The sequence below is a fragment of the Aotus nancymaae genome, unplaced genomic scaffold (genome assembly GCF_030222135.1).
Source record: "Aotus nancymaae isolate 86718 unplaced genomic scaffold, 86718_ANA_hifiasm-v0.15.2.pri h1tg000007l, whole genome shotgun sequence".
Classification (NCBI taxonomy): domain Eukaryota; kingdom Metazoa; phylum Chordata; class Mammalia; order Primates; family Aotidae; genus Aotus; species Aotus nancymaae.
Genome location: NW_026988418.1, coordinates 44228691 through 44239756, shown reverse-complemented (window position 1 = coordinate 44239756; position 11066 = coordinate 44228691). Strand labels below are relative to the sequence as shown.

At 40.6% G+C, this 11066-nt stretch overlaps 1 protein-coding gene and 1 pseudogene across 16 annotated transcripts in view; both read right to left on the bottom strand.

Moving 5' to 3' along the window:
• ADGRL2 (adhesion G protein-coupled receptor L2) overlaps nucleotides 1–11066 on the bottom strand; it is a 678543-nt gene that overhangs the window by 551215 nt on the left and 116262 nt on the right. The window lies entirely within an intron of this gene.
• LOC105710341 (heterogeneous nuclear ribonucleoprotein A3-like) lies at nucleotides 7760–8862 on the bottom strand (annotated as a pseudogene).

Genomic DNA, 11066 nt, shown 5'->3' with positions numbered 1-11066 from the left:
TTAGTAAAAAGTAAATGTGATATTATTTTAATATTTTTAATGTGTTTGGAAACAGAGGAGTTTTTGAAAAACTAAAACTGAAAAGCTGTCTAACCTAATATAGAGTATAAGTAAAATAAAATTCATGTCAATAAAGTTTACCTATCATTTATACTTTTTGGAACTGGTACATTTTTATTAAGTGTGTCTAGTACTTTTGTTGAAACCCTTTGTGAGCTGTTTTTAATTCTCATAGGAGTCCCATGAGGTGTGCCTTGTTGTCTGATTTCACATCCTTTACAACTCAGAGTAGTTAAAAAACTTTTCATGTCACACAGCAAGCAAACAGCAGAGTAGGAACTCAAGCTCAGACTTGTCAGATTTGAAGGTCTATGAGTGACCATGTGCAACTTTCCAATTTTGGTTGCAAGGTAGGCCTAGTCATACATTTTATACTTCCTTAGACAGCTGCAGTTAAAACTGCTTCATACGAGAGATGATACTCATCCTAATTTTTAATATATTTAAATAAATCATAATGTTAATGTCTCTGCTTGTAATCCTCCCTCACTCCCATTTTCTACAACCAAACATCCAAGATGTTTGTTTCCTTACAGTTTTGTATTCACTGGGTTCATTCACTTATTCACTAGTTCACTCATTAATTCAACAAATATTTATGTTGCCCTCATCAAGTACCAGACACTCTTCTAGGCCCTAGAAAAGTAGTTCCTGGCCGGGCGTGGTGGCTCACGCCTATAATCCCAGCACTTTGGGAGGCCAAGGCAGGTGGATCACGAGGTCAAGAGATCGAGACCATCCTGGTCAACATGGTGAAACCCCGTCTCTACTAAAAATACAAAAATTAGCTGGGCATGGTGGCGCATGCCTGTAGTCCCAGCTACTTGGGAGACTGAGGCAGGAGAATTGCTTGAACCCAGGAGGCAGAGGTTGCGGTGAGCTGAGGTCATGCCATTGCACTCCAGCCTGGGGAACAAGAGCGAAATTCTTTCTCAAAAAAAAAAAAAAAGAAAAAGAAAAGAAAAGAAAAGTAGTTCCTGTGGTAATTGAGTTTACATTTGGGTAGGAGAGAGAGACAATAAACACATACATGTAGACATATATAAAAAACAAGCAAAGTTGGATAGAGATGAATGCAATGAAGAAAAATAAAATAGGATAAGCACCTAGAAAATAATAAGTAACTTTCATTGAAAATACATTACATGTGTGACACATTGGTCTAAGTATGTTACAAAGATTAATTTGCTTAATTCTCACAAAACTCTATGTGATTATTATATTCGTGGTAGATCAGGGATGGCATCAAATTATTTACTACTCCTCTAACTGAGAGATTGAGACATGGAGTCTAATTCCCCTCCTTTTGAATCTGAGCTGGCCTTATTGACTTGCTTGATGTATAGAGTGGGGCAGAAGAGACAGTATGCTAGGTCCTAGCTTAACCTTTAAATGGACTGGCAACATTGCTTTGTTCTCTTGGAATCCTGAGCTTCCATTAAGACGTCAGACTAAGGCGGCCTGGCATGGTGGCTCACGCCAGTAATCCTCCCAGGGTTTTGGGAGGCTGATGCAGGCAGATTGTGAGGTCAGGAGTTCAAGACCAGTCTGGCCAACATGGTGAAACCCCGTCTCTACTAAATATACAAATAATTAGCCAATCCCAGCTACTTGGGAGGCTGAGGCAAGAGAATCACTTGAACCCGGGAGGCAGTGAGCTGAGACCGCCCCACTACACTCCAGCCTGGGCAACAGAGTGAGATTCTGTCTCAAAAAAAAAAAAAAAGAAGAAGAAGTTAGACTAAGGCTTCTATGCTGTGGGAAAGCTCAGGCAACATGGAGAGGCCAGGTGTCAACAGAGTCCCAGCTCAGCTCCCAGCCTGCCATCAGCATGTGAACGGATCATGTTGTGGGGCCAGCCTCCTGAAGCCTTCCCAGGACTCTGGTTCCCGCTGCTATCTGACTGCTCCAGAATGATGAACCCTGAGTGAAGACCACCCAACAGAGTCCAGTCAATCCACAGAAAGGTGAGAGATAATAAGACATATTTCTTTCAAGCCATTAAATTTCAGGGTATTTTGTTATGCAGCAAAGAATAATTGGAACAATTATATTTTTCCTTTTGCAATTGAGAAAACCAAGGGAAAGAAGGGTTAAATTATTTCCTTGCTTAAGGGTAGAATCCGAATTCCAACCCAGACAGGCTGACCCACAAGCACCATTTTAAACTCTCTGCCACACAGCCTTACCCCCAGAGTAAGATCAGCTTTCACAGGGTGCTCCTGACTGAACTTGGCAGTTGCTGCTGACTGGTTCACATTTTATGTTCTCCATTGAATCACAGTGGTTAAAACTCAGGGCATACTTCTATTGGAGTATAGTCGCTTTTGCAAAGGGACCTTGTGGTGTCCTTGGCCCGGAAGTATTATGTTGTCTATGACCTTTTGTGGATTGGAATCTTAAGAAAAATAAGGAGGACATGGAGGAGATTGACCTGCACTAATCTATAATCCTTTCATTGTGTTGTAAAATTATGAGAATTATTCAAGTGAAATAGGAAATCGCATGGCATTTTGATTAAATAAAAGAAAAAGAGCACAAAGTAATTTTCTTAAATTAAGAGCAAATAATTGTCACAAAATCAAATTTCTTGGCATACAAATATGTTACATCCCTTGTCTCAGACAGAGAATTTATATTGGGATGGGAAAGGAGTGACCGGATGTCTGTAGCCTGATAGCATTAAGCAGTAAGTCGTTCAGCCAGATGTTCCTTCCTTAGCAAGGAAGGACACACAAAACTACAGGGTACCAGGCAAGCCCAGGGTACATATTTCCACAGACATTTTTTCCTTAGGGTATTTACAGTTCAGTTTAGCTCTCTCCACGCTGAAACTCTGTATATACAACCACAGAACAGCCCGTGATAGCTCAAAGGAAAGAAGCTCAAAGGACTGCTGCACATTCTCACCCCGCCCCAAGCCTTCCAAGGGAAACTCCTGGTACTCTTGAAACTTTCCTGTCAGACGATTATACAATCCGGTGCCTTTTCCAAGCAGGAAATATGATGTTCCAACGACAACTTGACCTCCTGCCTGAAAATGGGCCGGGGAGGGGAGCGGTGCCGAGGTAGGAGCAGGAAGATGAAACAGGCATGGTCTAAGTATCCTTAATTCATAGACCCAAGCACAAATACAAACAAGTTAATTTTGTTAAGAACGCATGATAACATTTCACTTATGATAAAATCTCAATCATTTATTCTCCTCTGGAGTACTTCTTAACGCATCCTTGAGTTTTTAAAAGTTCAAGTGTTGCATAAAAAAATCAACATAATTACAGAAAACAGTCCTTAAACAAGAATATCCTGTTTTGTTTCCTGCATACGCACTGGGGTGGCTCATCTGAATCCTTGACAACATCCATGTCCAAGAAGAAAACATCAAGACGGATTGCTATCAAGGATTTTACATACAGCTCTTCAGCAGTAAGGCTGTTGGCCCCATGTGTAAGCCGACAATCGCCCTATTGTTTACTTTCCAGTCAGAAAAGCGATGCTGCCTTTCTTCACTGTGTATGGTCTCCATAATCCTAACAGTCATGTTCACTCAGCAGTAAGCCCAAATCTATGTTTCCCAGAGGAGTTTCAAATACATGAGATAGATTAGCATCTCTGTGGTTTGATGCAATCTGTGACAGATTCAACAGCAATAAACATTTTAAAGTGTGGTCAGTACTAAATTATTTGTTGAAGAACAATTTTGTTCCCAAGGTAGAAAAAATTAGCAATAACTTTTAGGTAGTAAATACAGGGGTTGAGGGATAATACGACACCCCCGAACCTCTTGCCCTCCTGGCATTTCATTCTGTTTAAAGAGAGGAAAAAAGCCCAATTGTGTGCTGATGAATTAGAAAACTTCATGAACATTCAAGAAATACACATGCCACTACACATTAACCATTAGCAGGGCAAGGTATTCATCCTTTCTGTCAGATTCTGTGGGAAGTATGCCTTATTAGCATTGAAGCCTAAAGAAGTAATATATCAGTCCACATTCACTTATCCTACAAAAGAGAACAGGCAATTTCAGTTCTGGAAAAATAAATAGCGTTGTTCTTCCCATCCCCATTTCATCCTAAAATTGAAAATCACCAAATAAAATTCGATTTCCTCTCTGCTTTCAGTTTTCCTCTGTGTTTACAGCGGAATGTGGTTTTGCATTTTAAATCAGTTCCATCATAACCCTGAAAGTGATCGCAGGGCGGCCGATTCTCTGTCTTCAGTTGCCACCCCTCCCCCATGCTACCACTTTGAATTTGAATGGGACCAGAAGATTCTCTAGGGGCCACATTTGTGGCCCTTCAGCGGCAGCCTCTCTACTTCTTTCAGCTTGTTTCCTGGCATGGTTCATGGGGATTTGTGGTGAGTGGCAGCTCTGGAATCACTTTTCATTCTGTCAGGTTGTGGTTAGGCTTAGTGGGGTTTCTTTGTTATACTGGCCACTAGTAGTCAATTCCCTTGAAAATATCTGGTTTTCTCCTTTTCTCTTAAAGAAAAAAAAAAAAAGCAGCTCCCAACTCCCCACCCTACCTCTAAAACACAAACACAAAACAAACACGGATATCCCTTGGAAATCTTAGGAGACAGAGAACAGGGAGAGCCCCAGACATTCTCAGCATCCCAGTTTAATTTTGATGTCAGACTATAAAAGAACTTGGGAGGGCCCCATTTCCCGTATCTGTTCCGCTGACATGCTGTTTTATTAAAGAATCAGGGATAAATTTTACTACTGCTTTTTCATGTTAAAATAAAATAAGCCAAAATATAGAACGTGAATTTGGGGATCACAGTGTTTCTTTTTCTTTCAAGACAAACCTGGAAAATAAGTAAGTACCCAAATGAGTAAAACAAATCAAATAAATACTTGGAAGTGAGTTAAGATGGAGTTTTCCACGGACACAGAGGGAGAACTGGCACTTTCTGTATGTCTTAAGCCAGAGCTTAACAGAGATTTGTATTTTATGAATCAGTTTGGGAAAAAAAGAGAGAACAACATACCGCTGCCAACATTTTATATTGCCAAGTTAGGCTATTAAAAAAAAAAACCACCACCAACAGCTAACTTGAAATCTTACAGCATTTCGTAAAAGAAAAGACATGTTAACATCAGTGGGGGGTTAGGGGAGAGAGGAAAGACATAATCTCAGAATACAAGACCGTCTTTTCAAACATGAAGAGCTGGCAACTTTTACACCAACATGCCACAAAGGCCTTCAGAAATAGTGCGTTCCTGAGACATAGCAAGCCCCTTTTCACCCTATTGCCTTTACACAGGGCAAATCCTATCCTCTAACTGGAAACAGATCCCCTGGGGCATTGATAGAGCTCTCCACTGGAATCTAACCAGAAGAGGCAAGGCTTCTCTAGCCCTATTGAAACCCCCTCTTTACAGACCCCGTGTGGACAAGCCTTCCCCTTCTGTACTTCCATTCCTCTCCATTCCTTTACTTTGCTTCATTTTTCATCAAGCACTTGCTACTACATTGCTATCTATCATTTCTTTGCTTTTATCTCTTTCCCCCATTACAATATAAAGCTAATGAGGTCATGGGCTTCCTAGCTTTTGTTCACCTCTTTTCTTCCATTACCCGAAACGTTGCCTGGCACATGGGAGGCTCTCACTACAGATTTGTTCCATTTATATATATGTGCATCATTTCAGACCGCTTATTTTTCTTATTTGATTGTGAACAAGAAAAATTGTCCACAGAGCCTGCACTGTTTGATGTATGGAAACCATTGTTTTAAGAGAGAGATTGAAGAGCCCCTAGCAGGATTCCTTCAGGGCAGAACTGAAGGAAGCAGGCATTTGGTTCAAGCATTCTTTACTACAACCAATTTCAAATATTAGGAGACTCCTGTTTCTTAGGACAGGCAACCAATGGCTAGTGGGTTGAATCATGCGTGCCTGATTTAGGAATAAGAAATATTCTTAAAACACAGACAGACTGTTTAGGAATATAGGCCTTCCTCCTGCCTCCTCAAATTACCTAATTAGAGATTAGGCATTGCTTCTTAGCCTGTGGTTCTTTTACACTGCATGAATCGTGTATGAGAATGTTCACCTACTCTTAAGAGTACAAATATCTATTGGATATTTGAGTTTTTTAAAAAAGGTAACAGAAGCCTCTCGATAACTGCACAATGAACTGTTATCTCTCATAATTATTAACTAGGAAGTCAAGTTCACCAACCTTACTACTAACAAGAGTGGGTCACGGTAAGAAAAGCTCCTTTAGAAATTCATCACGGATAGTTCACAAATATAGACAGTAGGTTTCAAAAGTGAGAATTTAAAATTTATTATACCATATGGGAATGTGGATAGGTGGTTCAGATTTCTTCCTAAAAAAGTACCACTTCTAGGTGTCAGGGCTCAGAACATTCGTTGCAGCTCAGAAAACAACACCTTAAAACATGGTGCTTTGTCATGCTGAGTACCTTGAAATAAAGAAGCAGCCTCAGAAACACGGTCTCTCTGACCTTCTCCTGCTCTCCTTCTCTCCCCTAGTTCCCTATCCTGAAGCATGGAGAGGTGCTTTCTGTGAAGTTCCCTCATGAAGAAACGCAGTTATCTTGGGCCCTCTCCTTGTAATCTCATCAAGCAGGCAGAATAACTTGCAGAAAAGACTAGAGTTGACACCACTCCCAGAGTCCCGAAAAACTTTCCCCAGGCTATTGTCCGTTTTTCAGGTCCACTCATCTCCCCTGAAAATCATTTACTCTTCCTCTAAAATTGCCTGCATCCCCTCCACCCCAACTTTCCTCTCTCCTACGAATGGGGGTCTTTAAGCTTCAACCATCTGGCCCTTGAGTTTCATACTTGGTATGATACCTCCCATGCGTTTGCATGTTATAAATGTGTACACTTTTTCTCCTGTTAACCTGTCTATTGTCAGTTTGTCTTATAGGCTCAAATCCTTGAAACTTCAGGGAGTGGAAGGAAAGTTCCTTTTGCACCTACAACATGATATCCCAAAACAGCATCTTGGCATACTGAGGTTTTTTTTAAATTCTGAGGTTTTTTTTTCATTTGAAGGTAATAATGCTATTAAAATCACAAATGCTAATTTAAATACTCAATCTTATTTATCTAAAACATACATTGCAAACATGCAAATATCTATTCTCTCCACATGTCAGCACCCATTCATATTGTGGTTTGAAAATGGGGAGAATAGATTTCCCTTAAACTGCAAGTCAGTAGGTGTTTCTTTACAGTTAACTTTAGAAAAATTCATACCAAATGGTCATTAACAACGATCTTTACTTGTTAACTCACAAGGAAACACCTTCAAGATTGCATTTTGTTACAGTTTCTGTACTAAAATGTAGAAAAACTGAACTACATAAATATTGAAAAGTTAAAAATTTCTTAATTTTTACAGGGCAATATTCCCGATGAAATGAAAAGAAAAAGAAAAAGCTACCACAGATAAAAGACATAAGGAATGAACATCTAATTGACACTGCACTGCATTAATCAATAGCTGTACTTTTTGCAAACTGTGGCTATGACAGTCCTGAACAAGAAGGATTCCTGTTTAAGCTGCAGTAACTTTTCTGACTATGGGTCATTGTTCCCTCTATGGCAGATTTTTACAGTTACTTTAATGCATTTGGGATGACTGTCTCAAAACTTTCCTGACAACTCCTTGCTTTCTCTTCTGCTAAGAACTACAGCCCTTTTCTGCTGTTTTTATAGCCTTGTGTTACTATATCCACCACATCCATCACCAGATCCATAACCACCATCATAGGGATGACTGAGCTTCTTCCACCAAAACCCCTTTCATGGGTTCATAATTTGATTGCTGTTGTCCACTATAATTTCCAAAATCATTACAGTGGCCACCACCACCATAGTTACTACTGCCAAATTTCCTCCTTCACTGTAACCATCATACCCTCCACCACTGCCACCATATCCACCACCTTGGTTTCCATATCCTGGTCCATCATCACCATAGCCCCCTCTACTACTATAACCAGGACCACTGCCATAGTTGCCACCATCACCTCCTCCATAATCACCTCTCCTGCCACCACCTCCACCAGCATAACCTCCTCTTCCACCAAAGTTTCCACCACGGCCAAAATTACCTCCAGCACCTCCGAAGTTTCCTCCACAACCCATAAAATTGCCAGATATCCCTCCACAATCTCTCTCTGATCCAGCAGACTGCATCTCTTGTTTAGAAAAGGCCTTTTCACCTCGCAGTCATACCTATTAATAGTGTGGTGTTTCTGAACAACATTATTAAATGTATTGTGATCATCAAAAGATGCAAAAGCAAATCCTCTCTTTTTTCCACTCCGTCTTCCATAACTTCTATGATTTCAATCTTGCCATACTTTTCAAAGTAGTCTCTCAAATTATATTCTTCTGTATCTTCTTTAGTACCACCAACAAATTTTTTCTTCACTGTCAGATGGGCACCAAGCTTTTTAGAATCCTCTCTAGAAACAGCTCTATTTGGTTCCAGTACACGTTCATCAACCTTTTGTGATCGAGCACACGTTGCTGCATCCACCTCTTCAACACAAGAGTAAGTCACAAAACCAACCCACCTGGAATGTTGCGTTTGGTGGGGGGTCTCTCATTATCACACAATCTATGAGTGTGCCTCATTTTTCAAAATGTTCTCTTAAATGATCATCTGTCTTTTCAAAGCTCAGACCACCAATAAACAGTTTTCTCAACTACTCTGGTTCTTTTGGATCATGACCCTCTTCCCCCTGGCTGTGACGCCCATGGCTGGAGTTGGGCTGGGGGCCACTGGGCAGTGGTTTTACCTCCATTTTTAGACCAGACGCACCTCTTCCAACTCAAGTTCAATATCTACTGAATATTTTAACCTCAAGGAAATTGAGAAAACCATAGAAGCAAGAAGGGCCTCTCTGACTTTCTCCTTTCTCCCCTGAAACATGGTCATAGGGAAGTTGTCTGACCCACCTACACTGTAAGTAGGTCATAGGACCCTCATATGACAGGTATCCTGCCCTATGCCTGGAGGCCAAGAAGAATCTAAGTAAATCCCCTTTGCCAAGTTCTGCCTAGTTTATCATTAGGTCAAACCTCCTTTTTGTCCAGCCACACTTCTACATGACTGTCCATTCTTCATCAAACCTGTCCATAAAAATATACAGTGCTCCTTGAGTCTTCATTTCTGAAGCCTCCCTGCCACATGGAACTTTGGTTAAATAAATGTGTTGGCTGGGTGTGGTGGTGCATGCCGGTAGTCCCAGCTACGTGGGAGGCTGAGGTTGGAGAACCGCCTGAGCCCAGGAGTTCAAGGATGCAGTGAGCTATGATTGCCTCTGTGCAGTACAGTCTGGGCAACAGGGCAAGACTCTGCCTCAAATAAATAAATAAATATATTTGTTTTTTTCTTTTGTTAAGCTGTCTTTTGTTATATGGTTGTCAGTCATGAACCTTGCAGTGGATGAGAAAAATGTATTATTTTCTCTCCCCTATAGTTTCTGGTACCCAACATAGGGTAACTGAGACTGCCCCCCCCGCCACTTGCTCTAGAGCCCACAGTTGAGATCTTGAAGGAATTGACAAAAGCTGGCAAAAAAAGTAAGAATGTATTTTTTGTAACCAAGGTCAGTTCTCCCAGATCTCTGCCTGTAGTGCCTGGTGGAGAATGGATGGTAAATTTTTTCCTTGTTCCCTGCTTTCTGAATTTAGATTAGTAGGAGAAAAACATTTCTGTTTTTTGTTAGAGGAGTCTCAGCTGTGAAACTTGCCATGGGCCAGGCATAGGCATGTGGGGTTCATATCGGAATATATTTTTTCCCCTGAAAAGTAGAGTATAAGCCCAAGTATACCTAATGCAAGTTTAACACACATTTTCTTTTCCTTTTTTTTTTTTTTGAGACTAAGTCTTGCTCTGTCACCCAGGCTGGTGTGCAGTAGTGTGATCTCGGCTCACTGTAACCTCAGCCGCCTCCCAGGTTCAAGTGATTCTTCTGCTTCAGCCTCCCAAGTAACTGGGATTACAGGCGTCTGCCACCACACTTGGCTAATTTTTGTATTTTTAGTAGACATGGGGTTTCACCATGTTGGCCAGGCTAGTCTTGAACTCCTGACCTCAGGTGATCTGCCCACCTTGGCCTCTGAAAGTGCTGGGATTACAGGTATGAGCCACTGTGCCCAGCCCCAGACTTTTTTTTTTTAATTGGGTCTAATATCTGCTCTTGCTGTCACACTTCGGAGTAGTAGAAACAGTCACAAGATGGTACATAAATAAGCGAGAACTGGTAGTTAATGAAGAAAATGAGAGTTTAGAGTACGTAAGTGCCTGTGTGTGCACACATGCATGTGTATGTGTTCGTGTTGTGTATATATGTGAGATAGGGTCAACAAATACTGGTTAGTATAATAATGATAAAAATAAATGGAAAGTATAGATCTTTTGAAATTCCTTTCTTTTATTCTCTCTCTGTCTCTCTCTCATTCTTTTATGCTCCAGAATAGAATGGAGCTAGGGGATTTAGAAAGCCTCTGCTGATTGATCCATCATATTCTGACAACTGAATTCCCAGAAACAGAGTATTAGACTTTCACACAAGGTGACGTTTTGACTGGAATCTTTTAAGTTGGAGCTTATAAAGTACTGAGAAGAGGACTGCTCCATAGTGGGTCCTCAAATAATGGTAGCTACTAGTGTTATTAATTGTTCCCTTGAAGAAACCAAGGATTTCAATGTCTGACCAGCCAATTCCACCATCTCAATACCCTTGCAACTGCTATGTCAGAGAATGTTTTGAAAGAGGTAAAGACAGAAGTTAGCCGGACAGACTTTTACACTGAAGGGTAAGAATAAAAACATTAAATGGTTTTAAAAAGAAGTCAGGAGAGTGAGACTTTGGATCATCACCTACCGATGAAGTTGTCTTATTTTAGGATTGTGTATCATGAAGATTACAAATAAAGCCAAGGCTTAATCTCATTGATATTTGAAATAAAATTGTTCATTTTCTTTTAAAAACTATTCAGG